Source organism: Pristiophorus japonicus, chromosome 8 (assembly GCF_044704955.1).
Source record: "Pristiophorus japonicus isolate sPriJap1 chromosome 8, sPriJap1.hap1, whole genome shotgun sequence".
NCBI lineage: Eukaryota > Metazoa > Chordata > Chondrichthyes > Pristiophoridae > Pristiophorus > Pristiophorus japonicus.
In genome coordinates, this window is record NC_091984.1 from 177,658,101 (window position 1) to 177,682,200 (window position 24,100).

Here is a 24,100-nt window from a genome sequence, read left to right on the forward strand (position 1 = left end):
CATAGAGGCTGTGAACAGTCTGGATCTGCCTGAGACAGTGGGCAGGGGGGAGATAGATACAGTGGCAAGTATATGGAGTTTGTGATGATGGTGATGATGACAGCTTCAATGTTTAACTGGAAGATATAACAGCTCACCAAAGACTGGATGTCAGAAAAACAGTTTGATAACATCAATGCAGTGGAGGGACTTCAGAGACATGGTGAAGAGGTAGAGGTGGATGTTCTTAGAATACATGATATAATCAAAAGTAAATTGTCACAAGGTGAATAGGATTAAAGTATTTGATAAATTTAAGGGGAAGATAGATAAACACATGGGGGAGAAAGGAATAAAAAGATATTTTGATGGGGTTAGCATAGCAAACATTATGGCCTGGATTTTGCGGTCAGTACAGAAGGGCTAGCACGCGCTGCTGACCCCGAAGGAAGCTGGCCACAAAGATTTAGTGAACTCTGTGGCTCAATTTCCCCTATGACAATGTCAATTGCATTCTAGCGTCATCTATAGGGGATCTGTGGCATCCCAGAACAGTGAATTGATCAAGCAGGCTGAGCAGCCAATCAGATTGAAGCATTCTCACAGACCACAAACCAGGAACTAAAAAAAAACAGGAACCAATTGATTATCATTCACTTTTTAATAATTTTACAGAGAGCAAAATAAAGATGGGGACATACACTGGGATTAAGGTAGAAGCTGAAATATTAAAAACAATCAATTTTTTTTTACTATTTTAAAAATCTATGGAATTATCATCAGGAAATGGAAGCAATGACACTCCAGAATTATTAACAAGTTTTTCAGAGCCTGAGTTGTTGTTCAGCAGTAATTATGACTGAGTACTCTGTTAAAAACTCAGTTACATCTCAGTCAACTTTTTCAATGGTTTCAACAATAAGAATGTTGCGCAAAAAGTTGAAGTTCATGCCAAATCAGTGATTTCTAATGATTGCACATGTGAAAACTGCAACAGTGCAGCCTATGGAGGAGCAGGGTATCACTGACAGCAGCTTCTGGATTTCCACATTTAACTGCGCAAGTGCACACGCTAGAAGTTGCTGTCAATTTTGTAAGAATAAAAGTGTTTATTAATGATTAAAATTGATTATGTGTATGTATAAATATTAAAAAATCTGTAGATTAACGGAAAGGCCTGTTTGTGTTGAGAAGCTCACAGATTGCCAACATGGGCTAAGTTTTGTAAGAAACAAATTGAAAGCCCCCAGAACTGCTGCGTGGGTTTTGTGTATTGGAAAGCCATTTAAACTAATCAGAGATGGCTGAGCCAGAACAGATAACCATATGTGTGAGGAGAGCCAATAAGCTGCTGCCCTGGAACCAAAGTCTAATCGGGAGACTTTGAGGACAATGGCCTTGAAGAATATAAAAAACGCAAGCCATCTCTTCTCTCCCTGCTGGACACACGGCAAAAGGCCTCCTGTTGAAGACCAGCCAAATCAGCATGCCGTGTGTTCAAACCAGCCAGCAAAAGGGGAGTAACGTATATCACTTTTATTATAACCTCATTGTATCTCTGTTGTAACTAAGGTAGATCTATAGGATATTTGACGAATGCTGTTAAATGCATGTGTGTGTTTTTAATAAATTGTGCAATTGTTCTGAAAGAATCGTCTCACTGTCAAATGTAAGCCCAGAGAAATTCAGAAATCTTACAAAATTGGTGGAGAATGCGGGCAACTGGCGAGACAGCTTTTTGATGATTATTTTGAACAAGTGGAAATCTCGGGAGTTGCGATTCTAACCTGTGTTGCGATTATAATTGAAACAATTAAACGGATCGGGAGTTGCGTCTTAGGGGAGCACTCGTCTCGATAGTTGTAACTGTTTAAGTAATGTGGGTTGGAACTGTTTAAATGGGGACCCACCAATAATTTAAGACACAGGATGACGGGATCAGTCATGGACAGAAAGCCAACAATAAAAAGTAATGTTGAGCTAGTTTATCAGGAGAGGTTGTCCAAGACACAGAAGAGTTAAGGGCACAGGCACAGCACGAGGGCGGACCTGCCTCATTTGGGGAGATGTACATTAATGATTTAGACGAGGGGATTAAATGCAGTATCTCCAAATTTGCGGATGATACTAAGTTGGGTGGCAGTGTGAGCTGCGAGGAGGATGCTATTAGGCTGCAGAGTGACTTGGATAGGTTAGGTGAGTGGGCAAATGCATGGCAGATGAAGTATAATGTGGATAAATGTGAGGTTATCCACTTTGGTGGTAAAAACAGAGAGACAGACTATTATCTGAATGGTGACAGATTAGGAAAAGGGAAGGTGCAACGAGACCTGGGTGTCATGGTACATCAGTCATTGAAGGTTGGCATGCAGGTACAGCAGGCGGTTAAGAAAGCAAATGGCATGTTGGCCTTCATAGCGAGGGGATTTGAATACATGGGCAGGGAGGTGTTGCTACAGTTGTACAGGGCCTTGGTGAGGCCACACCTGGAGTATTGTGTACAGTTTTGGTCTCCTAACTTGAGGAAGGACATTCTTGCTATTGAGGGAGTGCAGCGAAGGTTCACCAGACTGATTCCCGGGATGGCGGGACTGACCTATCAAGAAAGATTGGATCAACTGGGCTTGTATTCACTGGAGTTCAGAAGAATGAGAGGGGACCTCATAGAAACGTTTAAAATTCTGACGGGTTTAGACAGGTTAGATGCAGAAAGAATGCTCCCAATGTTGGGGAAGTCCAGAACCAGGGGTCACAGTCTGAGGATAAGGGGTAAGCCATTTAGGACCGAGATGAGGAGAAACTTCTTCACCCAGAGAGTGGTGAACCTGTGGAATTCTCTACCACAGAAAGTAGTTGAGGCCAATTCACTAAATATATTCAAAAGGGAGTTAGATGAAGTCCTTACTACTCGGGGGATCAAGGGTTATGGCGAGAAAGCAGGAAGGGGGTACTGAAGTTTCATGTTCAGCCATGAACTCATTGAATGGCGGTGCAGGCTAGAAGGGCTGAATGGCCTGCTCCTGCACCTATTTTCTATGTTTCTATGTTTCTATGGTGAGAATTACACAGGAGAGAGTAGATAGGGGAGAGTTGAGATCAAAACGGGCAGTTTCGTGGCACTTAGCGTTTTTTATTGTGCCAGGAGAGATGAGGAATTAATGAGGCAAGACGCCAAAGTGATACAAGATTTGAAAAAATTGCAAGTAAGAGAGATTTAGTTAAAAGGAAGATTGAAGGTATAAAACAAAAGGAAGAAGGCCTCCAACTTGTGAAGCAGTTAAAAAAGAGGGAGAAATACAGCAGTTAAGACAAGAAATTGGCCACTGTAACCACAGTATTAAGCAATTAGAAAGAGGGGCCGAAGAGGCAGCTTTACGGGTCAGCAACAAAGTATTTCAAACCGCAGCCATTGTTGAAGCAAATGAAAACAAATTAGAGTTAAAAAAATATAAATTGGAAAACTTGAGGCTCCAACAAGAGATAGAAGATGCTAGAACTGCATTAAGAGAAGTCATTAAGAAGCCACATAGGGAAGCAGAAATAACGAGGCTAAAAAGTAAGTTAGTGGAGCAGCAGGCCCTAGTATCCGCAGTAACACGGGGAGCCATAACAGAGATAGCAGAAGGGGAAAAGGGAGAAACAGATTGAGAAGAGGAAGGAAGTCAGTATAATTCCCAGGAGAGTGGTGTAGAATGAGATACCTTGGAGACACAAGAGCCAACTGTAGCCGTAATAACCACTTCTTCATGACGTAATGCACACGGCAACATCACCAGTAACCATACCGACTCACGGCCCATATCTGGTGCTGACGCCACGCCGTGTAGCCACGAGTTGGGGCCCATTAATGATGGGGACGACCCACTGGAAGTTAATAGGAGGTGGTCAAATTTTAGGAGGGGTCACCCTGAGTTGGAAGAGAGAGACTTAACTCGAGTCCTCTTCTTGGCCTGTTCCACTTCACTAAAAGATAATCTGCCAGAAGCAGTACTCCGGGCTGCCGCAGCGGCCGATGTACTCATGACCGAGATCCTAAACCATTTAGGGATCCGAAACTTGAACTTAGTGACTCTGCTTAATCAGACCAAGCAGCACCCAGAAGAGACCCCTGGAGCCTTCAGTAATCACGTGTACGATATCTATAAACGTATGCAGAACCAGGCACCTGCAAATGCTACAGCAAGAAAGAATCAGGAACAATTTAAATCTACGTTCCTGACCCAACTCCACCCTTTAGTTAAAACCACCCTGGGAATAGCCATGAGGCCCACCAATCAGTGGACAGATATCGAGACCAATGCTCAAATAGCCTGGGAGATGGTAAAAGACCAGTTAAAGGGGAAGTCACCACCAACTGCAAATAAACCAGTGTCAATGGTGGAGGGATCTCAAAACAACCCCTTTAAAGGGACAATGCTTTAATTGTAAGATGGTAGCCCACCTAGCAAAAGATTGCAGCAGACCCAGACCAGCACCGAACCATGATGCAACGCATAAATATCTCCCGAGGGATGAATCCAAGCCCTGTGGGACAGATCAAAGATTGGATAAATTGATAACCCTTATACAAACCCAAATTGCCACAAATTATTTACTGGTGTACGTAATCAACAATGCACACTCATTAGAGACCCATTCCAGGATCGACCCTATGACAGAGTTCGGCCCCCAAAGATTGGTCGGAAGTGGAGTTCCGACGTGATGGTAGCGGGAGACCAGTAGTCCTTGTTGTCTTAAAAGGGGGCAGGCATATGCTTATCGATACTGGCTCAGCCGTTACCATCATCCACACCCCATACCCTGAATGCCATGCGGCGGTGGACAAGGGTTATATGACTCTTAAAGGGTTTAACGGTGATACAACCACCGCGTATACAGGGAAGGCCACTGAACTTCAGTTGGGAGGCCTCACCTGTAACGTCCTAGCACCTATGCTGATGACTATCCCGGTCGGAAGGAGAATGTTAGGGACTGATGTGTTGGATCAGTATGGCGCGGTGATCGATTAGAATCAGGACTGTGTTTGGATGGGATTGGGAGATAAGGCAGGAGTGATAGAAATTTCAGATGCTCACTCGGTTTTTGCTATTAAAAAGCCATCTGAGTACGACGCTCCAGGGAGCGAAAATGAAGCTGTGGCGAAATTAATTCGGGAACACCTAGCGGTGTTTGCCACATGCAAGCCTGACTGTGGAAAAATGTCAGGCGAGGAATCTATTGAGGGACCCCTCCACTTATTCACTAAACAGTACCCCATCCCAAGGGAGAGTCACCTTTACATCCGAGATACCACAAAATCCCGAATCGAGCAGGATGTTCTTAGGACAAGCACTTTCACAACCAAGTCACCTGCATGGCCGGTTAAAAAGCCTGATAGCAGCTGGCGACAGACTATTGATTACAGAAAGTTAAATTCTGTAACACCAGCCTGCTCACCGGTAGTAAGAGAAACTCCTACCATATTATCTCAAATTCCTGCCGGTTCCAAATACTTCTCGACCCAGAAGCCGATGGATTCTGGAGTATCCCTGTTAAAGGGGAAGACCAGTACAAATTTGCATTCGCATTTGAGGACCAGAGCTACACCTGGACATGCTTGCTTCAAAGGTTCCACAATGCCCCTGCAATTTTAAAAATACTTTTCTCGCCCTACCTGCTTGCTGCAGTATGTAGACGGCCTACTGCTGGCAACCGACAGCATGGAGGAGCATCTGTCGCTTTTGCACGAACTTTTGACATTGTTGGCTCAGGCAGGACTAAAGGTGAATCTCTGTAAGGCTCAATTAGTAAAAGAACAGGTCACCTTTCTAGGAGTGTCCATTTCTCCAGAGGGATCATCATCCCCTGACTCTCACAAAGTGGTGATAATACAGCGACTGTCATTACCCACTTCAAAAACAACCTTACGATCATTCTTGGGTTTGGTGGGGTACCAAAGGAACTTTATCCCAAGCTTTGCAGAGTGTGCAAAGCCCCTGTATGATTCAATAAAACTGCAGGGTGATGACATACGCCCGGCATGGACTGATGCCCACACCCAGTCTGTGGCTAAATTAAAAACTGCAGTGATACAGGCCACATGTCTGATCCCTCCTGACACCATGCAGCCCTTCCATTTGGACTCAGGGCCACAGAGCAAAGCATCCCTGCAGTTCTGTGCCAAATGCGAGCTGATCGACGACAGCCCATTGCATACGCGTTTCAAATCCTGCAGGGGGCAGAAAAGACATATACCGCATGCGAGTGCCACCTACTGGCCGTCTTCTGTCGGTTGATCACTTTACCTTTATTACTGGGCTACAGGCAACAATCCTACACAGTGGACACACACCTCTGAAACAACTGATGAAACCTGGAGATTCGCTAGTTTCCTCGCAGCGCCTCAGCAAATGGACATTGGAATTTATGGAGACATTGATACCATTTCCAAACCCACCACCTTGCTGCCACAATTTCTGATCTATGAGGGGGACCCGCATAAATGTCCGTTACCCTTGAGACCCATCCTGTGCAGAAAGAGCCCATACAGGATGCCCCAGAGGTCTACATCGATGGGTCCTCATATCACATTGAAGGATCCCCTCACACCGGATATGCTGTGGTATTGCCAGAAAGAACCATCCAGCGAAGATGCAACAGACAGTTTTCACAATATGCAGAAAGACTGGGATAAAGTTCCTTTGGTACCCCACCAAACCCAAGAATGATCGTAAGGTTGTTTTTGAAGTGGGTAATGACAGTCGCTGTATTATCACCACTTTGTGAGAGTCGGGGGATGATGATCCCTCTGGAGAAATGGACACTCCTAGAAAGGTGACCTGTTCTTTTACTAATTGAGCCTTACAATATGCTGTAAAGGAAACCTTAGATAGACCCTTGAATATTTGGTCTGATAGTGCCTATGCTATAAACACCATGCTCTCCTTGCCCCATACCACAAAAATGACTATTGTACGATAGATGGCAAGGCCCTGGTCACGCCTGCTCTGGTCATACCTTAAACAGCGATCCCAGCCCTGCTTCATAGGAAAGGTAGCAGCCCATAGAAAAGGGGGTCCACATAGTGAGGGAAATTCCAGAGCAGCCAAGGATGCAGCGATTGATGGGGAGATAGAGGATATAGTTGTTGAGCCCTGCAATGCTGTTAGCAAGGCCTCCCCAACAGATCACCTAGATTTAAAATCCCTGCAGCAGCAATACTGGTCATATGCTGTTGTAAGTGCCTGGCACGAGGAAGGCAGACCCCTTCCTCAACCAACAGCCTGGGCTCCCAATACCATACTAGCCACCACCCCTGACTCAGATGAGCAGTTGCTGATGTTCAAAAGAAAGCCAAACACTTTCCCGGTGGTGTGTTCCCCCAGAGGTGGGTCAGTAACTGCATTCCCTCCTCCACTCCCACCCCACAGCAGGGCACTATTCGGCCCTCGTAACCTTCTATAAGGTAGCATTCACAGCTTGGTGGCCTTCTATGAAGGAAACAATCGACCAATACGTGGCACAATGCCTACCGTGCCTGCAACACAATCCTCCAGCATGCACTAACCGAGCCTTGCTTCAAAGCGTACCCCCACCTCAAGGGCCATGGACTCTCCTCCAGATCGACTTAATTGGGCCACTTCCATAGGCGCAAGGCTATTTTCAGCATGCCCTAGTGGTGGTGGATCAATTCACTAAATGGATCGAAGCATTCCCCTGCCGCTCCAACATCGCAATCACAGCAGCCAAAACACTACTGAATCATGTGTTTTGTAGTTGGGGAATACCAGTACAAGTGGACAGTGATCAAGGTTCACACTTTACCGGTAACATTTTTACCCATCTGCAGGAAATGTTGGGAATAATACACAAATTACATATTGCTCACCACCCCCAGTCGTCCAGAGGGGTGGAAAGGAGGAACAGGACCCTCAAGTTAATGTTAAAAAAATTGTGCGTGGACCACCCCACTCAATGAGCTAACATGCTACCAATGTGCTTAATGGCAATGAGGTCCACATCTCTCAGAACAGGGGTCTCCCCATTTCAGGCCATGACGGGGGAGGCTCATGAGAACAACAGGCCAGCTAACACTAAAGGGATGAGTCCCCTGACAATGAGAACATGTAGTTCCAAGTGGCTGGAACAAGTGATTGATCTGATCAGTGTGATCTATCGATTTGTGGCCACCAAATTGGGGAAGTCAAAAAGACAAATTAAAAAGTACTTTGACAAGAAAGTGCGTCCTTTTGAATAAGAGGTGGGAGATTCAGTAATGATTCCAAATTATGGGAAAAAGTATGCTTTTGAGCCCAGGTGATGGGGTCCACATAAGATTATAGACCGATTGAATCCCGCGGTTTATTTGATTGAGTTACCGGGAAGAAGGGTGTTAAGTACAAGAAGTGGTTTCACATTAATCAGTTAAAAAGCCAAAGAGTAAATACTGCACTGATTTTGTTTTCCACAGACCATGTTACGTACGGATCCTCACGATTGCCAGGACGACACTGGCCAAGACTGAAGCCGAGGGAAGATGGAGAAGCGGGAGCTGCAGCATGACACATGAACATCAATCATCAATGTACTTCGAGAAGTGATGGTGCACTGAAGATACGAGAAGGGGAAGAGTCTCTGCTGGAGATGTTATCGGACTGTTATTAAATCTCCTACACCTTACGAGGTGGGGACCAAGTCAGGCCACCCACTTTTCTTCCTCTCTCTCTCAATGCTTACGATATGAGTGTGTCAATAAGGATATTTCCCCCTCAAGGTGGGGAGTTTGCAAGAATAAAAGTGTTTATTAAATGATTAAAATTGATTATGTGTATGTATAAATGTTAAAAGTTGGGATTAATGGAAAGGCCTGTTTGTGTTGAGATAAAATGGAAGCCCACAGATTGCCAGCATGGGCTAAGTTTTGTAAGAAACAAAATGAAAGCCCCCAGAGCTGCCGCATGGGTTTTGTGTATTGGAAAGCCATTTAAACTAATCAGAGATGGCTGAACCAGGACAGATAGCCACATTTGTGAGGAGAGCCAATAAGCTGCTGCCCTGGAACCAAAGTCCAATCGGGAGACTTTGAGGACAGTGGCTTTGAGGAATATAAAAAACGCAAGCCAGGAACTTTTCTCTCTCTTCTCTCCCTACTGGACACAAGGCAAAAGATCTCTTGTTGAAGACCAACCAAATCAGCATGCTGTGTGTTCAAACCAGCCAGTAAAAGGGGCATAACGTATATTGCTTATTATAAACTCATTGTATCTCTGTTGTAACTAAGGTAGATCTATAGGATATTTGACGACTGCTGTTAAATGCATGTGTGTGTTTTTAATAAACTGTGCCAATTGCTCTGAAAGAATCATCCCACTGTCAAATGTAAGCCCAGAGAGATTCAGAAATCCTACAGTTTTACACACTAATAATAGCCAACGCTGACAGTTTCACCACCATTACAACTGTAAACCCTGGGCCTATGTCGTCATTCAGGAAGGATAAATCATTAAAATATGGACTAATCTTACGTCAGTTTTGGGTAACATCTAGGTTAGATTTTCAACTTGCCACCTACGTGTGGAACTGGCAATCCAGACAAGCTACTTGTACAAACCTCCTGATTTTCATTTCCACTGATTTCAATGGGAATAAAAATTGGGGGGTTTCAATAAAGGGTGGCAAATCCACAAGGTCAATCGTACACCCCGGCAGCACTTTGAAAATCTAGTCCGCAATAGAGAATTAAATTAAATGAACACTGAGGGGCATGGACTAATCATAGACAGACAGTCAGCACGGATTCATCAAAGTGGGAACGTGTTTCACTAATTGAAGAGAATTTTGTGAGGAAATCATAGAATGTATAGCTGGTGGATGTAGTATAAATGGATTTTGAGATGGTTTAATGAGGCAAAGACATGGTTACTTTATTATAATCACACTGATCAATAACATTTTGCAACATCTCACAGAAATAAAAGATACTAAGCACTTCAATGCGAGTTAGTTAGTTACTTCAACTAATCTCGATGAATTGTTGATTGAATATATATGAGGATGTGTTTATTTTATATAAAACCATAACAGCCAGCTTCTTACCCTCAAAGCTCCTCATTTATAATAATTATACTATTAAACAAGCTATAATTCAGTGAAAGAAAATATGGCACTGTTTTCAAACAAATGCTGTTTGGCCGGACATGCACATGGACCATACCGACATGACCAAATCCTGTGATATAAAACATGTTTCACAGATTGTGATTATTTGGTTAATTAGCACACTATAAGCAATCAAACATTTTATGCTCAGTACTCATTTGAGGCTCTGATTTGCAAATTCCTTTGGCAGCTGCTCTTCATTATGTTCTGCTCATAATACATCATCAGATGGCCATTTTTTCACAAATATATTTATACTTGGTAGTGCAATAATCGTCATTCCACAAACCTTTAATGGCAAGATGAATGCAATCTTTGGAATTCTTATAATTATCTGGCTGACCTGATCTCCAGAAGCTAGTGACAAAAACAAAATACATATATGAACCATAGGTATAATCTACCAATTTGAAGCAGGGATACAAAAATGAATAGATAGGGGTGAAAGTCAGTATAAAAATTGTTACTAAAATACTGCTTTAAGAGTTTTGCCTTCTGAGGGGTAGAATTTCCCTGAAGGTTCTCCCGATTTCCCAACGTAACTTCTTGCCACCAAGTATTCGCGGATGTCGGTGCGCAGGGAGCCTCTGTTTCAAACAAATTGGCACTTCATGAATAAGTTCAAATAACCCCAAAACGGTGATAATGAATACAACCATTTTCCGACCTTTGTGCCCATCACTTTCTGCCAACGACCCCCCCCCCCACCGCTTCCCCCACAAACGTCGGTTGAAGTTGGGCGCAGCACCTGATCGGAGATATTCTTTTAAGTGGGTTTAAGGATTTGCTGCAAGTGTCTGTTAGTGTGTCAGACCCCTCCCTCTGCCCCATGTAAAAGGGACGTAGTCATAGGATTATACAGACATAATTTAAACAGGGGCCCTAGTCTATCGCTCTATGGCAGCTCTTCTTGGGTTCCCAGTTTATTTGGTTGAGGAGGATGATAGCATACTGGTTATGTTACTGGACTAGTATTCCAGTGATGCAAGTTCAAATCCCAGCACAGTAGTTTGTGAATTCCATTAATCTGGAATAAAAAAGCTGTATCAGTAATGGTGACCATGAAGCTATCAGATTGTGGTAAAAACCCCGCTTGTTTACTAATGTCCTTTTGGGAAGGAAACCGCCAAAATTGGGAGAGCTGTCCCACAGACTAGTCAAGCAGCAGCCTGACATAATCATACTTACAGAACCAACATCCCAGATTCCTCCAGCACCAGAACTGGGTTATGTCCATCTCATCAGCAGGACAGACTCACCAGAGGCGGTAATACAGTGGTATACAGTAGAGAAGGAGTGGCCTTGGGAGACCTTAACATTGACTGCGGATCATGAAATTTCATAGCATCAGGTCAAACATGGGCAAAGAAACTTACCACCCTCCCTCAGTTGATGAATGACTTTTAACGCAACTTGGAAGAAGTACAGAGGTTAACAATAATGTACTCTGTGCTTCAAAGTCTATCACCAAGAGTGGCTTGGCAGCACCACTACTGACTCAGCTGGCCGAGTCTGGAAGGACATAGCTGCCAAACGACCAACGAGTGCAAAAACATACTTGACCTTGCTACTCAACAATCTACCCATTGGGGATGAATCTGTCCATGACGGTATTGTTAGGAGTGACCATCGCAGTCCTTGTGGAGACAAAACCTAGTCTTCACCGGGTGTTGAATGGCAATACCAATGTGCCAATATTCAGAACTGATCTAGCAGCTCAAAACTGGACATCCATGAGGAGCAGCAGCAGAACTGTATTCCACCAGAATCTGTAACCAAATGGCATGGCATTTCCCAGTCTGTAATTGCCACCAAGTAAGGGAACCAACTCTCATTCAATGAGTGTAGAAGAGCAGCACTAAGTGAACATGAAAATTTGTGCCAACCTGGAGTAACTACAACACAGCTTGCTAAACAGCTGAAGCACAGAGCTAAGCTATCTCACAACCAATGAGTAAAAACAAAGCTCTGCGGTCCTGCCACATCCAGTCATGAATGGTGGTGTGTAATTAAACAAGAGGTGGAGGTTCCATGAAAATCCTCATCCTCAACGATGGCGATGACCAGCACGCGAGTGCCAAAGACAAGGCTGAAGCATTCACAACCATCTTCAGCCAGAAGTGCCAAGTGGATGATCCATCTCGGCCTCCTCCTGAGGTACCCACCATCACAGATTCCAGTCTTCAGCAAGTTCGATTCACTCCACGTAACATCAATAAACAGCTGAGTGCATTGGATACAGCAAAAGCTATGGGCATCAACAATATTCCAACTATAGTGCTGATTACTTGTGCTCCGAACTATCCATGTCACTAGCCAAGCTGTTCCAGTACAGCTGCAACACTGACATATACCCAACAAAGTGGTAAATTGCCCATGTATGTCCTGTCCACAAAAAGCAGAACAAATCCAATCTGGCCATTTACTATCTCATCAGTCTGCTCTCAATCAGCAGCAAAGTGATGATAGTACTGTTGATGACACTTTCCAAGTGCCACTTACTCATCAATAACCTGTTAACTGATGTTCAGTTTGGATTCTGCCAGGATCATTCAGCTGCATACCTCAACAGCCTTGGTGTAAACATGGATCAAAATCCAGACTTTCAAACAGGTGTTTCTTATTAACAGAGCACCCAATCAGCACCTGTTTTCATCCTTTGGCCAAAATAACCCTCTGCTTTCTGCCTGTGCGCTCTCTAGACTGCAATTTTCCTGGCCATTAAAATGAATGCGGGGAAATCATGGGCTACCGAGCGTACTAGCAGAAACGCGGACCGTTTGTCCAAAAGTTGATAACTCATTAAAAGGGAAGAATTCTGTAATGAACAGCATGAATTTACTTACTTTGGAGTGCTTGAAAAACTTGTACCATCTTCCCAAGCCACACACCTTTATTGATCATGTCAATGAGTCCAATCCAATAAAACTGGGAATCTGCTCGATTAACAAGGAAATCCTGTAAGGCGATTGGATATAACTTTAATTACACCAAGTACAAGGATATCCAATAAAGAATGACAAAAAACAAAGGGGTAGAAACTTGCTTTGGGCAAATGCCGTGCCCGACCCGATATTCAGTTCAATTGACTAAAAAGGGCTGAAATTCTCCTCTTCTGCGCATCTGGTAAGCACCTGCAGGGGCCACTAACAGGGCATGGAAATTGGCTAATGCCCCATGAGGCTGCCGTCGCCTGTGCAAGCCTCGTAGGTCTCGAATCGGACCTGTGACCCAGCAAACCTTAAAGGGGAGATGCGTTGCACCACTCACCGCCTTCTTGGATGTCTCCCGACTCACTGGTCAGGCCAATCGCCGCTCATTTCTTGGGATCTGGGCCACCATCGTGCAGCCCGGCACTCCGCCTGGTGACGGACTGCGGCCACAGCACCCCTTAGCGCTGGTTGCCCAGTGGAGGCCTTCAAATGGTCTGTAGAGTTCTCAGCGTCCCTCCCCTAAACGGAAGGGGAAGGATGTTGAAACGAGTCAGCGCTACGCGGAGAAGCTGCACAAGTGGCGCCCCCGAACCTGCCCCAAAGGGAAGTGGAGAACGCGAGATTGCGTTCCACTTCCTGTGAGGGGCGGTAACCACAATTTTGCAGCCAGGTGGGAGTTCCGCCCCAGGCGCGAGTTCCGCCCCAGGCGCAGCAAGTCCTGCCCCCCCTCGGTTATCGCCCCAAACCGAATTTCACCTACTAAGTATTTAATTTAAATAAACAACATGGTTAATACCAATAACGCAAATGCAGGCATGTCTTATCTGCTGCTGCCAATAATGCTCTCTGTACTTCCTTTGCTTTTGTTAAATTTTCTCCCTTTCTTACTTAAAGAACATTACTTTGCTCGCGGCTCACGATTCCACCTGTAGATTTCAACACTTGATCTCATCGACCCTTCAATAGTAGAACCTATAGGTTCAATACTGGTAGTCAACACCCTATCAATCCCCAATCGTTTTTCCCATGCATTAATGGACATACATCCATCAAGACTGAGATCAGCAGTGAGAATAATTTGCACTAGTTTCATATGAAATAGGACAAGGGCAGAGATGCAAAACAGACAGAATGGTGGGGGATGGTCAATGCTCGTCACTTGTGTGGCGCGAATGTTACTTGCCACTTATCAGCCCAACCTGACTGTTTCCAAGTCTTGCTGCATGTGGGCACGAACAGCTTCATTTTCTGAGGAGCTGCGAATGGAACTGATTCTGCCTTCCCTTTCCTATACTTACATCTACACATATCTGGTTCCCACAATGAGAGTCTGTTTGCTTTCAAAATTCCGGGGGTGGGAGTTGCTGGGGAGGGTTTAAACTAGCTTGGTGGGAGGATGGGAACCTGGACATAGATTCAGAAGGGAAGAGAAGCAAAACTGGAAATGGAAGGCAGAAAATTAGTAAGTGAGTATGGAAGGCAGAGGAAACAAAGGCTAGAAAATAGACAACAAATGAGTTTGATAGTGCCAAATGGCATATACTTCAACGCAAGGAGTTTGGTGAGTAAGGCAGATGAGCTGAGGACAGTGGCAGACACATGGAAGTATGATATAATAGCTACTGTATTACTAAAACATGGCTTAAAACAGGGTTTTCAGATGAAATAAAGAGGGGGATAAAAAAGGAGGAGGGTCGCAATAAAGAAACAATTACAGCTGTGAGGAGGAATGATATTTGAGAAGTATCAAATGAGGCCAAATATAATAGTAACATACTGCGGATGCTAGAATCTGAAAAAATAAATCAGAACATGCTGGAAATCTCAGTGGGTCAGGCAGCATCTGGATAGTAAAACAGCATTAACATTCTGGGTTGACGACCATTCTTCAGAACTTCAATCAAATGAGGCCACATGGGTTGAACTGAAGAATAAAAAAGGGGCAATGACACTGCTGCGATTATACTATAGACCCCCGAACAGTCAGAGGCAGATAGAAGAGCAAATATGTAGGCACATTTCTGAAAAGTGCAAGAACAATATGGCACTCATAGTAGGGGAATTCAATTACCTAATATTAACTGGGATAGAATCAATGTAAAAGGAATAATGAATGAAGAATCCTTAAATGCATTGAGGAGATTTCTATTAGCCAGTACGAAGTAAGCCCAACAAGAGAAGGGGCAGTTCTGGACTTAGTTTTAGGAAATGAAGCTGGGGCGCTGGAAGTGGTATCAGTGGGAGAGCATTTTGGTGGTAGTGATCCTAATTCAGTTAGGTTTATTGTAGCTATGGAAAAGGACATGGAGACTAGGAGTCAAAGTTCTCCATTTGGGGGAAGGCCACTTTTGCAAAGCTGAAATGTGATTTAGAAAAAGTGGACTGGAAGCAGCTACTTGAAGGTAAATCATTGTCAAAGCAGTGGGAGGCATTCAAGGGGGAAGATAGTGAGGATTCAGAGCAAACATGTTCCCACAATGAAAAAGGATGGGAGTCCCAAATCTAGAGCCCCTGAATGTCTAGGAGCATACAGGATAGGATATGGAAAAAAGGGAAGGTTTGTCAGATACCAAGCGTTCAATGCTGAGAAGAGTATAGAAAATGCAGGAGTGAAATTAAAAAGGAAAGTAGGAAAGCAAAGAGAGGACATGAAATTTTTGTAAAGGATACCCCCAAAATGTGTTATCAATACATAAAGAGCAAGAGAATAACTAAAGGTGGTTTAGGGTCTATTAGAGACCATAAAGGTAACCTGTATGTGGAGGCGGAAGTCATGGACATGGTTCTTAATGAATACTTCACGTCTCTCTTCACAAAAGAGTGTGACATTGTAGTTAAGGAGGAGGAGTATGAAATAATAGACGAGATAAATGTAGTGAGAGGAAAAACATTACAGTATTTAGCATCCTTGAAAGTAGATAAATCGCATGGAATAAATGAAATATATCCCAGACTGTTAACGGAAGCAAGGGAGGAAATAGCAGAGGCTCTGTCCATCAATTTCCAATCATCTCTGGCTACTGACATAGTGCTAGAGGATTGGAGGACTGCTAATATTGTTTTAAAAAGGGAGAAAGGGATAGACGGAGTAATTACAGGCTAGTCAGCCTAACCTTGGTGGTGGGCAATTTATTGCAAAAAAATTCTCAGGGATAGGATAACTTGTCATTTAAAAAGGCACAGATTAACCAAGGACAGTCAGTATGAATTTGTTAAGCGTCTGACTAACTTGACTGCATACAGTTCTGGTCACCACATTACAGGAAAGATGTGATTGCACTGGAGAGGGTACAGAAGAGATTGACGAAGATGTTGCCAGGACTGGAGAATTTTAGCTTTGTGGAAATATTGGATAGGCTGGAGTTGTTTTCTTTGGAACAGAGGAGGCTGAGAGGAGATTTAATTGAGGTGTATAAAATTCTGAGGGGCCTAGATAGAGTGGATAGTAAATATCCATTTCCCTTAGCAGAAAGGTCAACAACCACCAGGGGGGATATATTTAAAGTAATTAGTAGAAGGATTAGATTGGAGTTGAAGAAAAATCTTTTCATCCAGAGGGTGGTCGGGGTCTGGAACTCACTACCTGAAAGGGTGATTGAGGCAGAAACCCTCATCACATTTGGATATGCACCTGAAGTACCATAACCTACAAGGATACAGACCAAGAGCTGAAAAGTGGGATAAGGCTAAATGACTCTTCTCTGGCCGAATGGCCTCCTTCTGTGCCTTAAACTTCCAGGATTTTATGAAATTATCTTTAAACTGACATCCCCTTGCAAGCTTAGCTTTGTTTGCAGAACCTTGTTGACCTAATCAAAACCATGTGTTAGTCTGTATCGTACAGAATAAATTAATACAGAAATTTTAATACTGTATTAAGCTATTTTTCCTAAATTTCACACCAGATGTTCTGAGCCTCCTGCTAAGTCATGCCCAATGTATCTGATTTCTACATTTCCTACTTTCTATGCTAACTATCCTAAGATACCCTTTACTTATGCAAAGCTGTTAGCATATTATATAATACACTATCCTACATAATGCTTACAATTTTAAACGGTCAACAAAACACAGGCAGCATACTTGGAGACTTCCCTTCAGTTTCAGACTTAAATTTGTGGCCATTGTGTAAAGTAAGTTATAAAGGAAGAGGAAGAATATGCTGATATAATATTTCCATAGAAGTTACCAATCTCCTCTATAACATTGATGGAACATCAGTGGAAACATTCTGAAATGGTATAACCAGCCATGCACACCATTTCTCCAGGAGCTCTGCCATTCCACCACCAAAGTTATGTCTGGTAATTGGAAGAATTCCAGTGGAAATCACTGACCTTTGTCTCTCGCAGTTAAATATTCATTCTGAACTTTATAGAATACAAAATAAAAGCTATATTATCTTCTCTTGTCTTTGTCTCTGTATTCTCTCTTACACAACACGGCACAATCGTAAACACCCTTTCTCAATAAAACTGATTAAGGTTTTGAAATGAACCTTTAAAATTTTTTTTTACCAATTTTGAAAAACAGCTGAAAAGAACCTGCCAAATGTGAAATTCAGCAGTTCAGCTGACTAAATTGCATTGGTGCATCCTGGTAAATTGGGCACACTGCAGATGCACACTCTGTGCGGTTAACAGAGGCACAGCTGTCAGAGAAGAGTTCCACTTCACTGATTTGAGAGCACCTCGGACTTTCGTGAAAACACTGCAATGAAGGCAATAAAATATTCTAATGATTAATGTAATCATGTTTGTAATATATGCACCCGAGTATGCTCACAGGTTTGTAGAGCTGTTAAATTGTGAGTTGCTTAGCCAGTCATATGATGTTCACAAGACTCAATAAACCCCCTGCATTTGTGGGCCTAGTGGATGAACTGGTAGTGTGTAGTGTGATTGTTAAACCTTCATTAATAAACCAACTAATTCTTAATAGCATTGTGTTGATATGAATTCATAAGCAAAGAACCCATGAACCAAATACATTACAATGTTAATGTCAAATATATATTATTTTATGTTTTAAGCATTTTAATTGTTTTGTGGGGGGAAAAAGAAAATACAGCACCACCCAGTGGCCAAGTAGTCATTGTAACAGCCAAGAGTTGACATTTTAATATTGTAATTCACTTAGGAAATGCTATATTCTTGTTTTCTGTGCAACATGCGTCTTACATAATAACAAAAGAAAGATATAGTAATGTATATAATTCTTCAGATGTTCAACTTTGTGATGAGAAATAATAATGCCCAAGATTATTTAAGTTTCCAAAATCTTTACAATATATTCCATTTGGTAACAGGAGTGCATTGAATCCCTCCCAAACTTGCTGTTCAGCCAAGAAATAGGGCCACTTGTTTTTGAGGGGAACAAATCAATACCAAGCTTTCAAGGCCAACTCGAATGAAGATTACATACTGAAGGAAGGTAAGGGAGAAGGGCAGGGCTACAATGGTGGGAGGGGAAATAATGTGGTGGAGGATGCATGTGTAGACTCCTTTTTTCTGTGTGGGGGTCTTGCTTTGTGTATGTGGAGAGGTTTCACCTTTTGCTTATGCTTTGATTATTTGGGAAGTCTTGCATTTTTAAGTGGAGTGGGGGGTCGCATAATTTTGTCTGTGGGGGTGGTTACATTTCCACCTCACCTTGTTTCTAATTTCTGCAGTACAATTTACACAGAAACACATACTTTGGTTTAGGAGCTAATTAGTAGAATTATAAAGATGTATTTTTCTCCAAAATTATGAGAAATAAATTTTCAAGATATTTATATGTATCATTTACTTACTTTGACCAGAGTAAATGACCAAATATTCAACATATTTACGTAATAAATTATCCCACCAACGAATTTGAAGTTCACAAATATAATTGCAAAAGCATATTGAAAACCGGAGGTGAAAACAACTTCTCACCGAACAGAAAAATAAGTAAAACGTTCAGTGAAAGTGTCTATAGAATTATTTTAATCGTATTACGGAGAATATGTATCATACCTGTTCCATGCTATTGTTAATCACAACCACGTTCGATTGGCTTGATTGGTAAGCTGTTCTTGCATTCCCAAAGTTGTCCTTGGATGTCGAAAAGAAATAACATTTTCCAGCAAACAATATCCAATGTTCCGGACAGAGATTCCGAGCTAAAAAAAAACAATCATTTTTGTTAGTATCACTGCACGTTGTGCGTTACATATGTGGATTTCATCCTTCCCAATCTTCCTCACGGCCGACCCTCTTTTATTGCTATTAATTGCTTCAGAGACATACTCTCTCATTCTAAGAACGAGAGATTCAATTTCAATCAGCATCTCTAGTGCATCTCACTATTATTATTTGTTTGCCTCCTTCGTACAATTATTAAGGGTCAAAATTCGTTATGTCCGTTTTTGAGACGATGTTACCACCTGAATGCTGATTTAAGCGCCGGACGTTGGGCGCAGCCTCAAAGTTTTAAATTCAGTTTAAAGTCAGCCCAAAAATGAGAGAGCAGTGCTTAAAAAGTGGCGTTGCACACTCATCCTAGGGCAGCAGCTCAGGAGGCCTACTGAACTTCCCAACGGGAAGCTGCCGTCTTGCTCGAAAAAAAAACTGAAAGAAACGAAAAGTAACTAAAATTTCTCCGATACACATACTTCCCCACTCTTAAAACTAATGAAACCATGCAGAAACAAATAGAGATAAAAACTTACCTTCCTTTCTGGGCGATTCCGCCCGAGATACGCTCTTTAACCGCCACCTTTTTCCTGGCCGTACCGCCGCTTGTTTGTACCGTACAAAGCAAGTGTGCTGACAGAGGCGTTTTACGCTGGATAACGTCATCACATAGGTGGCGTTAGCCGGCGCAGCGTTGCCTCTTGGCGCCTCTGCCAAAGAGCCGACTGACTGTAGGATGAGGCGTCGACGCCGCCTACCCGTCGAAGGTCGGCCTCCTGCGCGTGGTAACAGGCGGCGTCCACAGCCGAATTTCAATCCCTTAATCTCTCTTTAGCAACCTTTATCACCAGCTGGGACTTCTCTGCATCTATTTAATTTGACACTTGCCAGGTAACGAACAGAAAGAGCTGGACCATAAACAAATGTTTCATCTCGGTAGCAAATTAGCGACGGCCTAATTATTCTAGTCGGTTGTGTATTGTCGGAGCAAGGGATTAAGAAGTGAGCGTCATCGCTCAGTGTGGGCAAATGGCAAGGAATGCTTTCATGTGTTCATGATCTCATGATTTCCTCTGGTCGGCATTTCTAGAAAATTCACGGATGTCTTATTTTTAAACATATTTTCAGCTTACTGAGATATACAGGCTGCAGGAAATCTTCATGGTCACATTTACCAAGTTGTTTCAGATCACAATTTTATAGAAAGCAATCCTTCCCTGTGCCCCCTTCATTGTGAACGCCGCTCCCAATTTTGCTCCTGCGCCCCACACCATTCTCAATGTTTGAATGCGCAGAAAAATTTAATTATAAACCTGATCGTAGCCTGTGTTGTTCGAGCTAAGATTGTTTAAACTTAAATTCCCAGAATTATCGTGAGGATTCTTCCGTTCCACTGCCGTAACTTCGGCGGAAACTTTGGAGAAACGGTTAAAAGCGGTAGTTTAGGTCACTTCTCCAGGGTTTCTGTCAAAGTTAAGGTGGGGGATCAGGAGTACACCACACAAGGTCTCCCCGTCAACATTACTGTAATGATAGATTCAATATCTTTCCTCAACAATTCACAAAATGACTATTTCCCATGTAAAACAAAACCCATTATTTGGGCGATAAGTCATGACTCTATTCTAGAAAATTGTATATTCACAACATAAAAACATAGAAAATAGATGCAGGAGTAGGCCATTCGACCCTTCAAGCCTGCACCACCATTCAATAAGATCATGGCTGATCATTCACCTCAGTACCCCTCTCCATACCCCTTGATCCCTTTCGCCATAAGGGCCATATCTAACTCCCTCTTGAATATATCCAATGAACTGGCATCAACAACTCTCTGTGGTAGGGAATTCCACAGGTTAACAACTCTCTGAGTGAAGAAGTTTCTCCTCATCTCAGTCCTAAATGGCCTACCCCTTATCCTAAGACTGTGTCCCCTGGTTCTGGACTTCCCGAACATCAGCTCCACTGGTCAGGCCACATAGTCCGCATGCCAGATACAAGACTCCTAAAGCAAGCATTCTACTCGGAACTCATCCACGGCAAACGAGCCAAAGGCGGGCAGAGGAAACATTACAAGAACACCCTGAAAGCCTCCCAGATAAAGTGCAACATCAGCACTGACACCTGGGAATCCTTGGCCATAGACAGCCCTAAGTGGAGGAAGTGCATTCGGGAGGGCGCTGAGCTCCTTGAGCCGAGAGCATGCAGAAATTAAGCGCAGGCAGCGGAAGGAACTTGCGGCAAACCAGGCTCACTGCCCACCCTTTCCCTCAACGACTATCTGTCCGACCTGTGACAGAGACAATGGTTCTCGTATTGGACTGTACAGGCACCTAAGAACTCATGCTAAGAGTGGAAGCAAGCCTTCCTCGATTCCGAGGGACTGCCTATGCTGATGATGATGATCTGGTTGGACCATCAGGGAGTGAAATCCTTTTCTGTCACAAAAAAGCTCTGGGTCCTGAGAAGGTGGCCACATGGTGATATGAGTGCACTGTATTGCTCCCTGCACCTTGGGGAACTTAGCAATGCGGTAAAACGCTCCTGTCCTGTCAGTCTGTGCCTCCGTGGTCATGGGGAAGCGCGTACAGGGCCTCCGTGACCTGTCTAATGCAGTGATGGGTGGCATGGTGAGAAAGAGGGGAAATCTCGACCGCGGAGGCCCGAAAGGAACCGGACACGTAGAAAGACAGTGCCATGGTGACCTTGACCTCGATCAACACTGATGTCTTTGATAGCAGGCTGCATATGTGGCCTGATGAGCTGACATATTTCATTGATCACCATCTTGTGGAAGCGCAGTCTCCGAAGGCAGGTATGCTCGGACATGTCGAGGTAAGACATCTTTTCCCTGTAAGTGCGGATTGTGTATGGTCTGGTCCTCCCCCTCATTCTTGCATGTCTTAAATTGGGCACATAATGATGTGCATCACACATTGAGCAATCTGCACTCTGCAGCATCTGCGTATTAATCGATGCAGGCTGAGAAATGGCTGACCCCATTGCAATCAAAGTATAATAGCGATTGATCAGAAGCAATAATTTCCTCACTATAAAATACACCTGGAGTAAACCCCCAATAGTCCAGAGTCTGAAAATATGTTGAGATGTTCACTTCACCTGAGAAGAACTCCAGATGTCAATCCAAACTCCCCCGAAGTTGAAGCAGCCCTTTGAATGAAGTGACCTGCGATTTAAAAAATGGCATCCACACCGATGGCTTTAGTTCAGAACAGTTTCACTTCTTCGGGGTGGTTTTTTGAGCAAGCGATATTGTGGGTGATATGTGTGTGAGGTGGTGAAAACAACGGTGGGTGATCTCCTGTGCATTAGTTTCAGCAAATGTGATCTTTACGACAAAAAAAATGGACTGGCGGTATTGAATCTCGGTGTTAATTCCGCGCGGATACTAACGTTGGGCGATATTATGGCTGTTGATTTCACCCATTCTGATGATTCTGCCCCAAAAAAGTGGGCGGGCGGTATTTTTTCCTGACATTATGCACATGGGGAAAGTAACGCTTGGTGATAAGTTTCTGAAAAATGCCCTTCAGTTTCCATTTTGAACTAAATGGGCAATATATGGGCATTATACGTAATTTCAGCAGTAAAATGGACATTAAGTGGGTGTTAAGCATGCAAAAAACGTGGAAAATCTAGCCCTAGGTCTGTAAATGTGGGTCCTGGGTTGATTCTGTGTTGGTAAGAGCTGTTTGAGGTCCAAGCTTACTTGCCTGATTTCCTCTTCCTCCTGGAAATCTATAACAAACCTTAGAAGATGCAGTTGAATAGTCAAGCTTGGCTATGTGATTTCAGTGTCCAAGAAGGAAGAGAAGGATAATGTACAAAAAAATAGAAAAATAAACAAGATAACGATAGATGGTTAGTTTGTCATTAATGGTTATTAGAAATGCTAAAATGTTACAACACAGCATATTTTCCATCAACAACATTAAGAACTGCAGAAAAATAGCTAACATTACGAAGAACAATGACTAGATTAATACATTATTCTCTGCACTGTTTGACGTTCATAATCACATTCGATTGAGTGAATGGCCCATTTCCGTTTATCACTTGTTCTAATCTTTACCTTGCTGGCTTTGCAGTTCAGTGTTCAAGTTCTTGAAAGAGTCTTGCAATTGCTTTATCTCCTTTGAAATGTGTAGCTCTTGAAAATGTTAAAAGAAAATTCTTACAATTCAACTAGTTTGGGTTAACTAATAACTAACCATCCATTTAACAATTGAGATAAAAATATAATGGGATAGATATTCCACCTGACAATTGGGCGTAAAACTTGCATTGTGGTTATCCATCAGAGAAACCATCCGATTTATATATCATTGGCCGTGATCTTGGTCTCAACTGGTAAAGTGGGCAGCATGTCAGGAACGAGTGCACGAATATGTGCACCCAAGGCTGGCTCCAAATTGGATCCTGGGCCTCTTTTCCAGAATACGTGTGAGCTGCAGGCACCAGTCAAGCATCTGAATGCAGCTCCCCAAAACTTGCCGGCTCAGACACCTAACCCGTCCATAGGTCATTCCTGGGGGGAGGGGTGTCAGGTGAATGGAAGGGGGCGAACTGGTTAGGCCACAGTAGATTCGGTAAAAGTAATCTGCGGTGCCAGAAACCGGCGTTAACCCCCCTGATTAGCATTAATGACGGTTTTGGGTGGGCACCCCAGCACTTCTGGTGGGGAATCAGGCATGGGAGATTGCGCCCACAATTCGGCCCCCCAACTTAAAGGGCCCAAGTTTCCACACGATAAAAAACGGGCGCCCAGCCTAAAAAAAAAATCGCAATTCTGGAGCGTTCTGCAGCTCCTTGTCTGCCTGGCGCGGCGCCCAGGGGGGCGGAGCCTACACTCGCACCGATTTTGTAAGT

At 43.3% G+C, this 24,100-nt stretch overlaps 1 protein-coding gene across 5 annotated transcripts in view; it reads right to left on the reverse strand.

Moving 5' to 3' along the window:
* LOC139268836 (hepatic lectin-like) overlaps window positions 1-19,842 on the reverse strand; it is a 105,523-nt gene extending 85,681 nt beyond the window's left edge. For 2 of the 5 annotated variants that reach the window (XM_070887584.1, XM_070887586.1), the window contains exons 1-5: window positions 19,747-19,842; window positions 19,052-19,197; window positions 12,963-13,074; window positions 10,406-10,473; window positions 4,421-4,503 (exon numbers count right to left, since the gene is read on the reverse strand). The gene's annotated coding sequence lies outside the window, so the exon portion shown is untranslated. The remainder of the gene's footprint in view (window positions 1-4,420; window positions 4,504-10,405; window positions 10,474-12,962; window positions 13,075-19,051; window positions 19,198-19,746) is intronic. The other 3 variants (XM_070887582.1, XM_070887583.1, XM_070887587.1) reach the window with 2 other exon arrangements.
* Between the last annotated feature and the right edge of the window lie 4,258 nt (window positions 19,843-24,100).